General features: G+C 42.1%; 1 long non-coding RNA gene across 1 annotated transcript in view; it reads left to right on the forward strand.

Annotated features, from left to right (window-relative positions):
• Positions 1 to 5,303: 5,303 nt before the first annotated feature.
• The window catches only part of LOC115358953 (uncharacterized), an 8,409-nt gene continuing 230 nt past the window's right edge, over positions 5,304 to 13,482 (forward strand). The window contains exons 1-2 of the long non-coding RNA XR_003928217.1: positions 5,304 to 5,361; positions 5,622 to 5,777. This is a non-coding gene — a long non-coding RNA (uncharacterized LOC115358953). The remainder of the gene's footprint in view (positions 5,362 to 5,621; positions 5,778 to 13,482) is intronic.

Below are 13,482 nucleotides of genomic sequence, written 5' to 3' on the forward strand. Positions count from 1 at the left end.
GCTCTGTCTCAGGGCAGGGACACTGCAAACAAAGCCCGTAGCCCCTCCATGCGCCGGGTAAATTAGACGTGCTGGGGGAGCAGAGAGAAGAAACTCACAGGCACGTCTCTCTTGCTTAATGTGATGTAGTGAAAAGGCTTTGTCGGGTGCAGAGAGGTTGTTCACACTCCTTAAAGTCTTGTTCTTTTGATAAATGATGACCAAACAACTTCATTTAGGTTAGTTTGTGCTTCTAAATGTCCGTGGCCCTGGTGTTGGCCTTACTGAAGACGTGCAGCCGGCTCCCTGAACCAAACTAATTGAGGGAAACAGTGTTTACTCATTTTTGCTGCTGCTTTAAGTGCCAGCGATTGGTTGTTGTGTCAGGTTGCATTGTCGTCATGTGAAATCACTGGGATTTCATGCTTTTTTTCACAGTTTTACCATGTGATGCAGGAGGGGAGGAAGGAGGACAATTCATGACCAGATTCACTAACAACAGTCCCACTCATGCCAAAATTCATCAGACAAAAATGTGCTCATTACAGGGGATGGTGCTTGTCAGGCAGCAGTATTTCTGACAAGAAATGAACTTTGCAGAGTCCCATGTCTCTGGGGTGAACCTGTCCTGGTGCACTGACAAGGAGTGAAATGTCCCGACCCCCTTTCCCAGCTTTAAGTGTTTGTGGGCAAATTGCAAATCTGATACCTAATCACTTCTGACTGCTTCTCTAACCTGCTTCTTTTGTCTCAGTCCCCGCTGATGATGCCATCACAGCGGGACAAGGGCTGGGAGCAACCGATACAGCCTGGGAGGAGCTGGTCAGTCATCAGATCACTGCAATTGCAGCATTTCCATTTCACTGGGACCCCAGCAGGAACCCACATACTCATCAAGACCCTCTTTTGTACCTGGAACAGGGGGTGCCCTGCCTTCTATTATCACATGAGGCCCGCAATCTTGGTTGCAGCAGGCTAATGAGCGCAGGCCCAGTACCTCTATTCACCAGACAGGCAGCCCCATTCATCCAGCAGCCTCTCTCCCTCTGTGAAATCCCATGTATTTACTGAGGGCCAAGCCCACAGTGGTAACACACAGCTCTCCTCTTGCTCTCTCGCTCCTCTGTGTTCACTCTCCCCGCTGTGGCACACAAACCGTCAAAGCCTGCTTCCACCTTTTCACACTGCGCCCGGCTCAAAGGGAGGCTGGCGGGGGATGGAGAAAAAGAGCTGTGTTTGTTTAAACATGTCTTTAAAAGGGGGGTGTGGGGGGTGAACTTGTTAAACGTAGGCTAGTATGGCCCCGCTGCACACAACAAAACGTGAAGAAGTGAGGCAGCAGATCTGAGACGAAAGGCCTTTAAGGTATCACTGCCACTCAGGCACTTTATAAAGACTATTTAAATGCCATGAAAGCTCTTTAACTGCTTCGGCCGAACTACCCCTCTCCCCCCTTTCTCTCTACGGATCTCCCTCTGCCACTGAGAGGTGACCTCTGTGACATGTAATTCATCATTATGTAGATAACAACCATCTTTTATTATTATCATCATCATAATAAACACAGCATAACAACATGTTATTTCAGCAAGTTTAAAATATTTTTGAAAATTTTAAATACTTTCAAGACATGGCAAGAAGACAGGCAAGCACCTGGCTGCATGGAGCTGATCAGCTGTTTGATCTTTGGGTATTTTTAAATTTCAGATCTGGAGCATTTTTTTTCATCCCAGTGACTAACTTTGAAACATGTTTCCTCTTTTTTAAAATGTTGTTTTATTTTATTTTTTGATCTGGTAATATGCTCTTTCAGTCGAATATTGGCAGCACAAAACTCTTTTAGCCCATCAAGATGAGTTGAAATTTATTTATTTATTTATTTTCTTATTTATTTTGACAGCAATAATTCAAGTAAGCTATGAAGAGTCATTAACCCCCCAACACACACACACACACACACACGCACACTTTATTCTTTTTTTTTTTTTTTTTTTTTTTTCTTCTAATGCCCGGTGATGAGCAGATGAAGTGGAGCGAGTATCTTATGGCCTTTTACATCTCACTCTGTGTTGCATCTCTCTTGCGGTTTCCAAGAATAACTGACTGAGTTAATACAGTCAGTGACATTTTCACCATTCACTGAATACAATTAATTCATGTCTTACCAAAATGTCAGGCATTTACTGGCGTCTTTTACATAACGTTGGAGCACCAGTACATTGTATTAGGATAATTTTGTCCCAGAAATTTGACTTGCGTAAAGGTGCTGGAAAAGTTTTCTGAGTCTAGACACGTCATTTCTTAAAAATAAAAAATATAATACTAATAATACTAATAATAAATTAATAAATAAATAAATACATACATAAATACATATATAAATAAATAAAATGAATAAAATAAAGTCTAAATTTGTTTGACAGACTTAATGCTCTTTCAAGACGTTGCAGTTCATTTAGATCACCTTTCTGTAGCCTACATTCTGGCCTCTGTGTTGATGGAGCCTATGAGAGTAAACATGTGTTTAAGTTATTTTGCATGTCTAACAATCGCAGCTTTTCACGGTTGATTTTGTGCGGAGAGAAGATGCGGCCCTGTCCCGTTTGTCACGCGTGGACTCTGTCACGGACTTGTCAGGACTTTGAGCGCTGCGGCGCGTTGCGAGCATCGCCGACGCAGGTTCATTTGCATTACTAATCAATGTAGGCTGTATTTATTGCCTTAATGAGGTTGATGATGATGGCACAAATCACGCCCAAGCGTTCATTGTCTCAAACTAATTAACGACGCGGGCCCACAGGCTCACACAGCCACATCTAACTGAAAAAAGAGTGGTCACAAATATCCTCCATAATATTTTTACAGTTACTGTATAGATTAATGGTGCTCCTATGGCGCTTTTGGTGACATTTTCGTTGTCAATAATAATAATATCTATATTTTTTTAATCATCTATGGGGTCATAAAGGTTACTATTATTTTTTCAGGGACTTAGTTTTGCCATGGTCATGATCTTATAGCCTATAGAAATATGCGAAAAATTAAGTGAGGGATTAGGCCTATGTAGTTCATTTTCAAAGAGCTTAAATAATAGACTAATACAATAAAGCAAAGTGATACAGTTTCTACAGAAAATATTGTGTAACATTTGACATGATCCTTGCTCCATAAACCAATAATTAGAAACGATTTTTTTTTTTTTCTCGGCCTATACAATTTCGTCTGCGTTAACTTGCCATCTTGAACCAAAATAGAGGACGCTCAAAGAAGACATTTGCATTTATGCAGATTAAATTAATCTGTTGATCTCTGTCTAATGAAGAAGGCATCGTGGTGTGTGGATATGAATGTCTGTATGCATGAGGAGGACGGGTTAATTAGGGAAACTGCGCCCAGGCCTCCCGAAAAGGTCACACTTAGCCAAAGGCTTGAATACATTCTCTGTTTTTGACATGCTACAAAGTGACAAGTGCAATGACAGCTTTTTTTTTTTTCTTTATGGAAAAGGCTGGATCTATCTGTCTACAAGTCAACACAAAAAAAAAAAAAGAAAAAAACGAAGATATGCAATGACTGCAATTGCTGAAGACATTCATTGATTTACTGGGTTGCCTTTTACTCACTTTGGATCTAAATTCTGCTGCTTTCCCATTCCAACAACTAACATACAGCTGCAGCAGATTCATACCTCCATTGCAACAGAAGTCCAATATGGCCATACTCTGCCTTAGATCTCAATACATTTATCATAGGACTCAGACATTGATGTGAAAACAATTCCCCTTGCATCTATTTTTTTCTTTGCCTGTCATTTTCCACTTTGGGGGATTTGTTTTATGGTTGTTGTACTATCCTTGTCTCATCAGATTATTCAAACATAACCTACCCAAGAGGCACAACCACAGGCTTGGCTGATATGCACATGCAGTCCACACATACTCAATGTCACAGAAACACCAAAGCAGTGGAAGATGACTTTGGCTCAGCAGACTGAGAGGTAGTAAATAAAATGCATAGTATGGTACCACTTAGGCCTTCCCAACTATGTGCGTAAGGTCTGGATTACAAGTATTTTATTTCATTGTCCTGCAGTGAACCGTTTCCTCTTCCCCTCTCACATGCAGCATTACAGCCACAAGGACACTTATGATCAGCAGCTCTCTCTCTCTCTCTCTCTCTCTCTCTCTCCCTCTCTCTCTCTCTCTCCTTCCCTCCCTCGTCTCTATCTCTCTATCTATCTGTCAGACCACAAGGCTGGTTTTTGAACCCTCCTGACCATGTTGTCCTCGCAAACATTCACTGATGTCACTCGTCTCTCCAAAAGCTCCGTTGTTGTCTTCAGTCCCCCCGCCACCACCCCCTCTGTAATACATCTTTCATGGTTTAATGTTTATGGCCACATGATTGCCTCTAAAGACCTGTGACAGACCAGGACTTCCAAAAATAATTGTCCTGGTCTTCTGCTGGAAGCGCATACTAGAGCCATTGTGGCTCGACTATTGATGCTTGCCCCAGATAATGTTGCTTTTGTTATAAACTGATTTGACACTACATGTCAGTTGTACTTTAGATGGCTGTAAAATTACCAAAAACTGTGTTTCTGCCGATTCATCGGATGTCTTTGTGATTTATACAGCAAGCCTAATCTCATTTTTATTGAATATTTCAAACAGACAAATGGTATGATCAATACACACATTAGTACAGAACACACTGACATATGTTAAACAACACTTTTTTAAAATTTAAAATCAAATTTAAACATAAAAGTAAGCCTTTGATCCCCATTTAAATGTCTTTGAAAAATGAAAGGGTAAGATTTGTCATTCCTGAACATTGACAATAGATTCAAAATGGTGAGAATGCAATATTATATCAAAATAATCGCTCATATGTTTTTATCATTGAAGTTTCTTGTTACAGGGCTGGAAGGTGGAGGACCCAAAAGCAGGAGCCGCAGGCAAACAAATGCTCAAAAACAAAATTTAATAAATGACCGGGAAGACAAGAACTCAGGCAGAACGCAGCAGGACAAAAACAAAACAGTACAGCACAATGAACCGACGAAGAACAGAACTCAAACAGGACTTAAATAGACAAGAACTAATCATCAAACAAGACACACCTGGGGAAGGGGCTGGAGCACAAGACAGGAGAACACAGAGGATAGGCTGAGGGAAACACTGGGAGGGATCAGAACAATCAGGGATGAATAACAGACACAGGACAGGTGTGGCACAGGGAGGAGCAAACAAGACACAGGTGAAATCACTGAAAAGAACGAGGCACATGAAACAGAATCAAACAAAACACAAGAACAAAACCATGACAGAAACACACATGAAACAGAACCAAACAAAACACAAAACCATGACATTTCTGGTGAGTTAAATTGCAGTGATTTATTATTTTGCTCAGGACTCCCCTGAAGAACCTCTGATCGTCTTCGGTCCCCACTTAATAAGTAGTAATTCAGTATGCACAGTGTTTACTTACATGTCAGTCATTTTGTATGTGTACATTATTTTGCATGCATATATATACAACCTTTTTTTGAACTGTTTATATTTTGGAACAAAAGTCTTCCAATATTTATGTCACACATTTCAAATTCTTGTTCCACTCTGTTTTCCGTCCTCAAGGAGTGAACGTGATGATGACGAGCAGAAGTAAGTGTCACCCCTGTTCATCGTAAACATCCAAAAGAATTTATTCTGTCTCCACCACCGAGCGCACACACAGCTCTGCTGAGCATGGACGATGTGAGGGGACTCCCCCCCCCCCCCCCAACTCAGGATGTGAGTGAAATTGACAGTTCAGGCAGTTGAGGGCTGCTGGTGGCAAAGAAGAGTGGCTGGAAAAATTAAGAACACAGTATATTTGTGTGTGTGTGTGTGTGTATGTGTGTGTGTGTGTGTGTGTGTGTGTGTGCTTATGTGGAGAAGATGAAGGACACATTAAGAGCTGCATCAGAACCAGATGAAGGGAAGTGTCTGTTGTTTGGATCATGTGTAGGTTAGCTGGGCTGCAAACTCTCTGAATCACTGTCACGCCACAGAAACTGCATAAAGTTTCCAATTAACATAATGAGGTCTATTATGGGAACATCAGTGAGACATTTGGTGACACTGTGTTGATTTTGTAGATGATCACTATGGACAGAACACACGCTAGGTCCTTAAAGCAAGAGTTTCAAGAGTTTCTGTGCTGCACTCAAGAATGTGTTTACTGATTGATGCTACACAGCGGTAAGAAAACTTGTCACTGCTGCAAAAGTGTGCTCTCATTGTGAGGGGGCACAGTCTGAAAATAATATGGTATTTACAGTACAAATAGACACATCATACAGTACTAGTGAATTCACAGTGTCTCCTCTGCCAGCCCCCCCACCCCCCTCTCTCTCTCCTGCTTTCAAAGCCTGCCTTTGCTGAACATTATCTTGTGCAACTGATTGTTGTCTTTTTCATCTTTTGGTCAACATCAAACAAATAGATCTGAATCAATCATTTGGGTAGTTCCAGCACGAAAAACATAAACAGGCCAGAGATAAAGAGGTCAGTAGAAAAACAGCCACTCTACAACAAAACTCTCACAAACACTTTCAAAAGGTTGGTATAGTGTGGAAATTTGGACATAGAATGCTATAATGCACATGAAAAATTTGTACGTGGATAGAAAACCGCTGTACAGGATTTTGGTAAAGCCATGCACACTTGATCTAAGATGACCTAATTGTCCCTTCTATGTGCATTTCTGTCAGTCAGCTTATGTATAAATAAGTCAGAAGATCTAAGAAAACCTCTAATCAAACTTTGTGAACTGGTTTGGCATAATATCAGGTCCCACCACGTTTTGTATCCAAAAGCACCCGATGGCTCAGATAGTAGCGAGTGGGCTGGTAATAACAGATTTCATACCAGCTATTGTGATGCACCATGGATCGGGATGAGCCAAATCCCTCTGAGGGCCTACCTAACCAACCACAGTGTCTCAGTTTGTTTGAACAATAAAAATAGAGAAGTTTGTGCTGACACTGAAAACGACACAAAACAAACAACCACAGTGCAAGTGACACAAAGGATCCAAAAGATAAACATATATGGCTGAATAAATGGATTACATGTTCCCCTCGACAAAGTAGCTTTCTGCACCTCTGGGATTTCGGAGTTTGCCAAGTGTTGACTGCCACGCCCGGCTGACTGAATGGATATGGAGGAGTGGGGGCACGCTGACTGATCCTTGCAGATTTAAAGGTAGAGTCAGTGATATTTTCCTACTTGACAGTGGTCATCAGGCTTATTTGTATGGTGTCTGCAGAAAATGCTGAATACTTTACAAAATGTATGAAGGTTAATGTAATGAAACTTGAAGTAGAGAACTCATAACAATTGCTTTTAACACTAATGTTTTCTTATCATTCACTCTTTCCTTGATTCATCATGCTGTAGCAAGAAAGGACAGACTTTTCCAAATATTAGGGCTGGGCCTTTTATAGCAACCTCCCAGTATTTGGCACCATGGCTGGCTAAGATGAAACTGGGAGCATACACACATGCAAATACAAAACTGATTTGAGTGTCAAGACCTGAGAAGACCTGTAGTTTTACAGCCTAAGTGGTGGCAGTTCCCTCTGGTGTTGAAATAGGTGAAAAATGAAATAGTTCCTTGACCTTAGCAGTTGCAGAATTTGTGAAGTGGCTTGGCCCTTAGTGGTTCTGTGGTGTTGAAGGGGAGATATTAGATATATGGGAGCCTGTCAGAGTCTTGGCAGCTTTACTGGAGATGATGAGAGCAGGGCGCGCTACAGCATGCCTCTTGTAACGCATACATTATTTAAAGAACTGTGGGAATTTGACACAGGATCCAGCTTAGTGCAGTACACACACTTTGTAGATGAACTGAGGAAACTTCAACTGTGAGTGTCAACTTTTACCTTAAAAAAAATACAAATTTAAGCTAAAATCTGTCCTACTTGCTAAGATATATGATGTATTATGAGTGTTATCAAAACGAAACCAGCATATACTTTTGAATGCAGACTCACTTACACATAGACACACACTCTCAATCTGCTAGATGATATCCTTATACTATTCCCTTCCCCCTCCTCTTCAACCCCCCTTCATCCTCCCCATCCACCCCCTTGTCTCTTTGAAGTGTGGACCTGGCAGTAAATTCTTGGGCTCTTTTATGCTCATTCCCATTTCGATTAGTGGGGTTAACAAGCCACTGCAGCTCAGGCTAATGAGACTGTACCACGGAGAGGGGTCATCAGAGGTGGGGAGGGGTGGGGTAAGGGGTTAAGGATGGATGACTCAGTCCCTTCCTACAGGGGAGTTAAATGAGATGCAGGGGGAATCCTAAACACGTGCTGTTGACATACAGAAACCGACTAATGAAAGACAATAGATGGTGAAATCAAAAGAATTAAGCAAACTATTCTCTGTTGCGAGAGGTGCATCAGTGCCTTTCAAAGAGGCCTGTTGCTGCTTTTAACTTGACAGGATCCATTGCTCCTGAAAACATCTCCTTTACACACACACACACACACACACACACACACACACACACACAAACATGCCGCCTTTCCAACATGGGGGCCCTGTGCAGCCAGTCCCGCTGGGGACAGATGGGCAGACAGAGAGGGGGGCCTCATTAAGGCAGGATGTACCAGGATGCAGTAAAACCTCTGCTTTCCTTTCCTCTCTTTACCTTTTTTTCCCTCCGCTCTACTCATTCACAGCAAGCAGTGCTCTGGGAGATGACTAACAGATGGAAAGGAGATAGGGTCGGGAGATAGGGTCACTTGGCATCCCAGAGGAGACCCCTTTTGCTCTTTGTCGCTTCATCTGTGGACCCAGGAAGACCCTTGTGTGTCAGTGCCTTTTTTGGTCTACCAGTTCATAAATCATACTAAAAGGTTAGAAATCTTACAACAAATGAAACGCTGTACCAGTTTTGGTAAGGGCCTGCAAGGTAATGCATTTTCTCAAAAGATTCCTAAAGATTCGGAAGATGTAAGGTTTCTCTGATTATTATCTCTGCCACTCTCAAAAAAAAGGGCTTAAATAGGTAACAGCTTTCTCTGGAGACTCACTCACAGCTGTTCAGGTGACAGTTTGTGTTGGGTTTTGTTCTTGAACTTTATTATTAGTTTCCTGTGATCAGGAAGTGTCTGTTCCTGACATCAGAATTTCATTAGAGCAACTGTGGCAAATCAACGGGGTCTCATTTAAGGGGTAGAGTATGCTCATCTCTGTCCTAAGTTGCGATTATGAAAGATCAGATAGGTGTATCTTCATATTAAAACTTAGACAGCTTGCAGCTTGTTATGGTCATCATGACTTGTCAATCATCGTGTGCCACGCCTGACAGTATATATGAATACCGGTGTAGCAGCACCCCACTGGCCCTCTCCAAAGGACCTTTTTGGGCACATAAATGCTTTGTGGGGGTCGACACCCGTGTGCACCAATCTGGGACTCTTGCACAACTCTCTCTCACAGGGGTTAAGTGTCTTACCCCAGAGGTCAGGCAGTCATTTAACTGCATCCCATCCTATCCAGGACGCACGCTGGCATGCAGATCAACTGTGATGGCTGGCCAAGTGAGCAGACAAATGGGGAAGTGAGGGATGAGCAATGGTGAGAAGTGGGGGGCCCATCCCCTCTTGTCAGTGCCGGCTCCAGCACCGCTGCCCCTCCCCTCCCCTGCTGTGGCTGTCTGTGGTTTTGTCCTAATCAGGCCAGTCAGCGCTGACACACAGCATACTGTACTGCGGCCCTGCGCAGCCCACAGTCCGCCAGCATCCCAGCTCCTGTCAATCTAATGGTGAGGCATGGCCAATAGACAAAGTTTGTCGGCCTCTGAACCCTGCCACAGATTGGGACCCATTTTTATCATATAATACACCAGGACACTGGCTTATAAAAATGTTGTTTGCAGCATTGTGTATCAAAAGTTCATTTACTCTTTTGTCTAATTGTATATCCTTGGTTCTTGTCTTGCATCCTCATTTTAGCCCTTTTTAAATATAAGAATTGTTTCCACTGACTACGATACTTTCCAAATGAGAGAACCTAAGAGTGATTAGGCTATAGGAAATTGAAAAGTGTATTAATTTATTAATTTATCTATGTATTTAACGACACAGCTCATACCCTTCATGGTTGGTTCTTTATACTGTGGAAACAAACAATCCCAGAACTTCACAGGTTATGAAAAGTCCCAGGTTATGGAAAGTTCAGACCCTTGGTCACTGAAAAGGGCTGTTTGTCAGTATCTCTTAAGCTCTCTCGAACCAACCCCGCCCCAAAACTCATAAGGACATAGAACCATGAGATGGATGTTCCCTTCAGGTAAATTTGCAGACACAAAGCTTTCAAGCCTGTAGCTCAGAGTGATTGAATGAACACTGAAATCTGTGGAGAGAAACGGAGGCATTAAAGACAAATAAAAGGAGCTAGGGGGGTGAACATCCACATCCTTAATGCAGCGGTTCATTCTTAATCAGCTGCCATCAAGCGGCACCTCGGGGGAATAGGGAGGGTGAGAGGAGGGGTCAGGAGCACCGAGAGGTGGAGGCAGGGGAGGATGGGGGGGGGATGTTGGCTGGAAACAGTGGACATCAGGATAATAATCATAATTCAATTAAAAGGTTACTCACCCACTCACTCACTCAAGGGGAGAGATGAACACTGCTGCTAGAGCTGCGTCTTCCAGTCAGCGAGCCATCCAGGGCCTATCACAGTACAGCCTAATTGAGGCCTGCATCTCTCAGTGTGTGCATGTGTGTGTGTGTCTGTGCGTGTGTGTGTGTGTGTGTGTGTGTATGTGTGTGTAATGACAACTACCCTGGAACGCCTCCCAAGGGCTCCTCTCCTAATTGGTTAATTAATCCTTACAGAGCTTGTCTACAGGGCCAAGGGCTTTTGCAGAGAGAGAGGGAGGGAGAGAGGTAAGGACAGAGGACTGGAGGGACGGGGGGGGGGGGGGGGGGGGGGGGGGGGGGGGGGGGGGGGGGACATTGAGGAATGAAGGGCAGCAACTTTGACAGTGACATCAGCCACAACACAGGGGATATTATCCTTTCAAGTGCTGCATTTTTCCCTCTGTAAGTCCTCAGCTATGCAACACTGTCATGAGAAATGTCTTTCATTCCACTTTTTAAGAGAACATTTATTTTTGGTTTAATGAAGAACAAAATGACTGATTTTTTAGTCTTTCACTCTTTCTTTTTTTTTCTCTCTCTCTCTCTGTTTCTTCCTCTCTCTTCCTCTGTTTGCACCTCTCTCTATTTCCCTCTCTCTGTCTCCATTCCCTTCTTTCTGCTCTGTGGTGAGGGGTTACACTGGGCTGGAGGGAAGGGCAGCCATGTATAGTGCTTGTCTGGATGATACTCACTGAAAGAGACAAGTATGTAATTTGCCCTTAGATCCAACACAACACATAATCCACTCTTGCATAATACGCTGGTTACACAGGGTAAAACGAGTCTTGTCAAGTGTACACAGTAACAGTTTTACTTAACTGACTGGTGCAAATTAGTAAAGTATTCAAGTGCAAAAACACTTTTTTACATTTTGAAGACACAAAATGGTGCATGTGGTTGTTTCATGGACTTTTGTTAACAGGCTGTCAGCAGTTGAGATGTTGAAACAAGTATATGGCATAGCATTTCTCGTAACAATGGGCACTTGTATTAAGCAAAGCATCAGACTACATGGGTAATGACCACAATGATGCTGTCCTGCCAACTGTCTTTACCAGGATTACATGAATCTTTAAATCTAATTAATCATATGTGAGTCATTTTCAGCGCAATGTGCCGTCCAATGGTAATTCTTCTAAATCAACATGCAGTTGACGTTTTTGTTTGCTTCTCATAGCGTATAAAGTTCCTGTGTGCTCACTTACAGGGAATGCAGCCTACACACACCTACACACACACATATGCACAGCTACTCAAGCACACAACAAATTGTGTGCACCCATGCATGCAGACACAGGTGTACATAAGCTCGTGCTCTGCACACACACAAACCAAAGTGAGGCAATGCAGTGCATGCATGCTGATGCACACACAAACACATCACATGTATATTCACACACACATGACTGTGCACACAGACAGGTAGTCACACACACACACACGCAGAAACAAAGTGGGGGAATGCAGTCAGCACGCAGCCTTGTGTATGTGAACAGGTTCACTGAAGAAAGTTAAAAGGACCTTGATGACTGAAGGAACCTGTACACACACTCTCTAATCCCATTCACCCAGTGTTTAAAACCTACAATATGTAGAGAGCCAGCTGCTGCACACAAAACAGTGTTCACTGTGGAAAGGCGTTACTGACTGCAGTAATATCATTACCAGTGGTGGAAAGAGTAGAGGCTATTGCTTTTTTTTTTTTTTTTTTTTTTTTAGAATACTGGTGTAAAAAGGAAAAAACTACTTCATTTAAAATGTAATGTAAGAGTCACCCAGTTATTTCATACAAACACTGTAAGACGTGAAATTTTATGTGTAATTCTAGAAGGCTGTGAGTGAGTTCAAACAAGACGCTTTCATTTGAACAACAAAGTAAAGCCAGATTACTCTCCTCTTCACGGCTGACTGACCATTCCCTGCAAATGGATCCACAGTTGGCCAGTTCACAAGTGTCCAGTTTCCGATGCATACGGACAGTCTGGAAAGCTGGATGTGCCTTAAAATGGAGCAGAATATAGTACTTGAGTCAAAACATAGGATACAGGAGTAGATGTAATCAAATACATCGTCTCTTCATCGTCACTTTTCACAGTGACAACAAAAAGCTTCCCATAGTTGCCAGTCAAAGAAATATATTTATTTTATTACCACAAACCCCTAAATATGAGACTGAAGTTAAATTATCTTCAAGTGTTTATGTGGATACACTGAACTGGCTTAGATGAGGTATTCTCCCTAGTGTTTGGTTACCAAAATAATTTTTAGGTCAGGCAAATGAATTTTGAATATAAGGGAGGATGCATTTTCAGATATTTTATTTCCCATCTTCCTTTTTCCAATTTTTCTAATGATATATACAATGCATAGAAAGTCCGGTGTGCAAGAATTCTGTATGTGAACAAATGCCTTAAGCCCTGGTTCATTTTACATAATTAAAAACTTTTTATTTTCTTTTTTTTTTTTTTTAATTCAATCCTTGATTTAAAATTATCATCTAAAATAGCTAGTCACCTACAACATGCCTCTTTCCATTTAAGTGATAAAAAAGAAAAACAAAGTTACCTGATTGCTCACCATAATTATCTCTTTTAAAATATTACTGTTTTCACTTTTAGTGCCAGCATTGCAGTTGTTTCATTTGTGAAATGGCAGATGTGTGTGTGTGTGTGTGTGTGTGTGTGTGTGTGTGTGTGTGTGTGTGTGTTAGGTGGTGGTTAGAAAACCACATCATTGCTTGTAAAATAACAGCGTTCATATTTCAAATCTGCTGTTCCCACCCCTGCCCTCTG

This window comes from Myripristis murdjan, chromosome 5 (assembly GCF_902150065.1).
Source record: "Myripristis murdjan chromosome 5, fMyrMur1.1, whole genome shotgun sequence".
Lineage (NCBI taxonomy): Eukaryota > Metazoa > Chordata > Actinopteri > Holocentriformes > Holocentridae > Myripristis > Myripristis murdjan.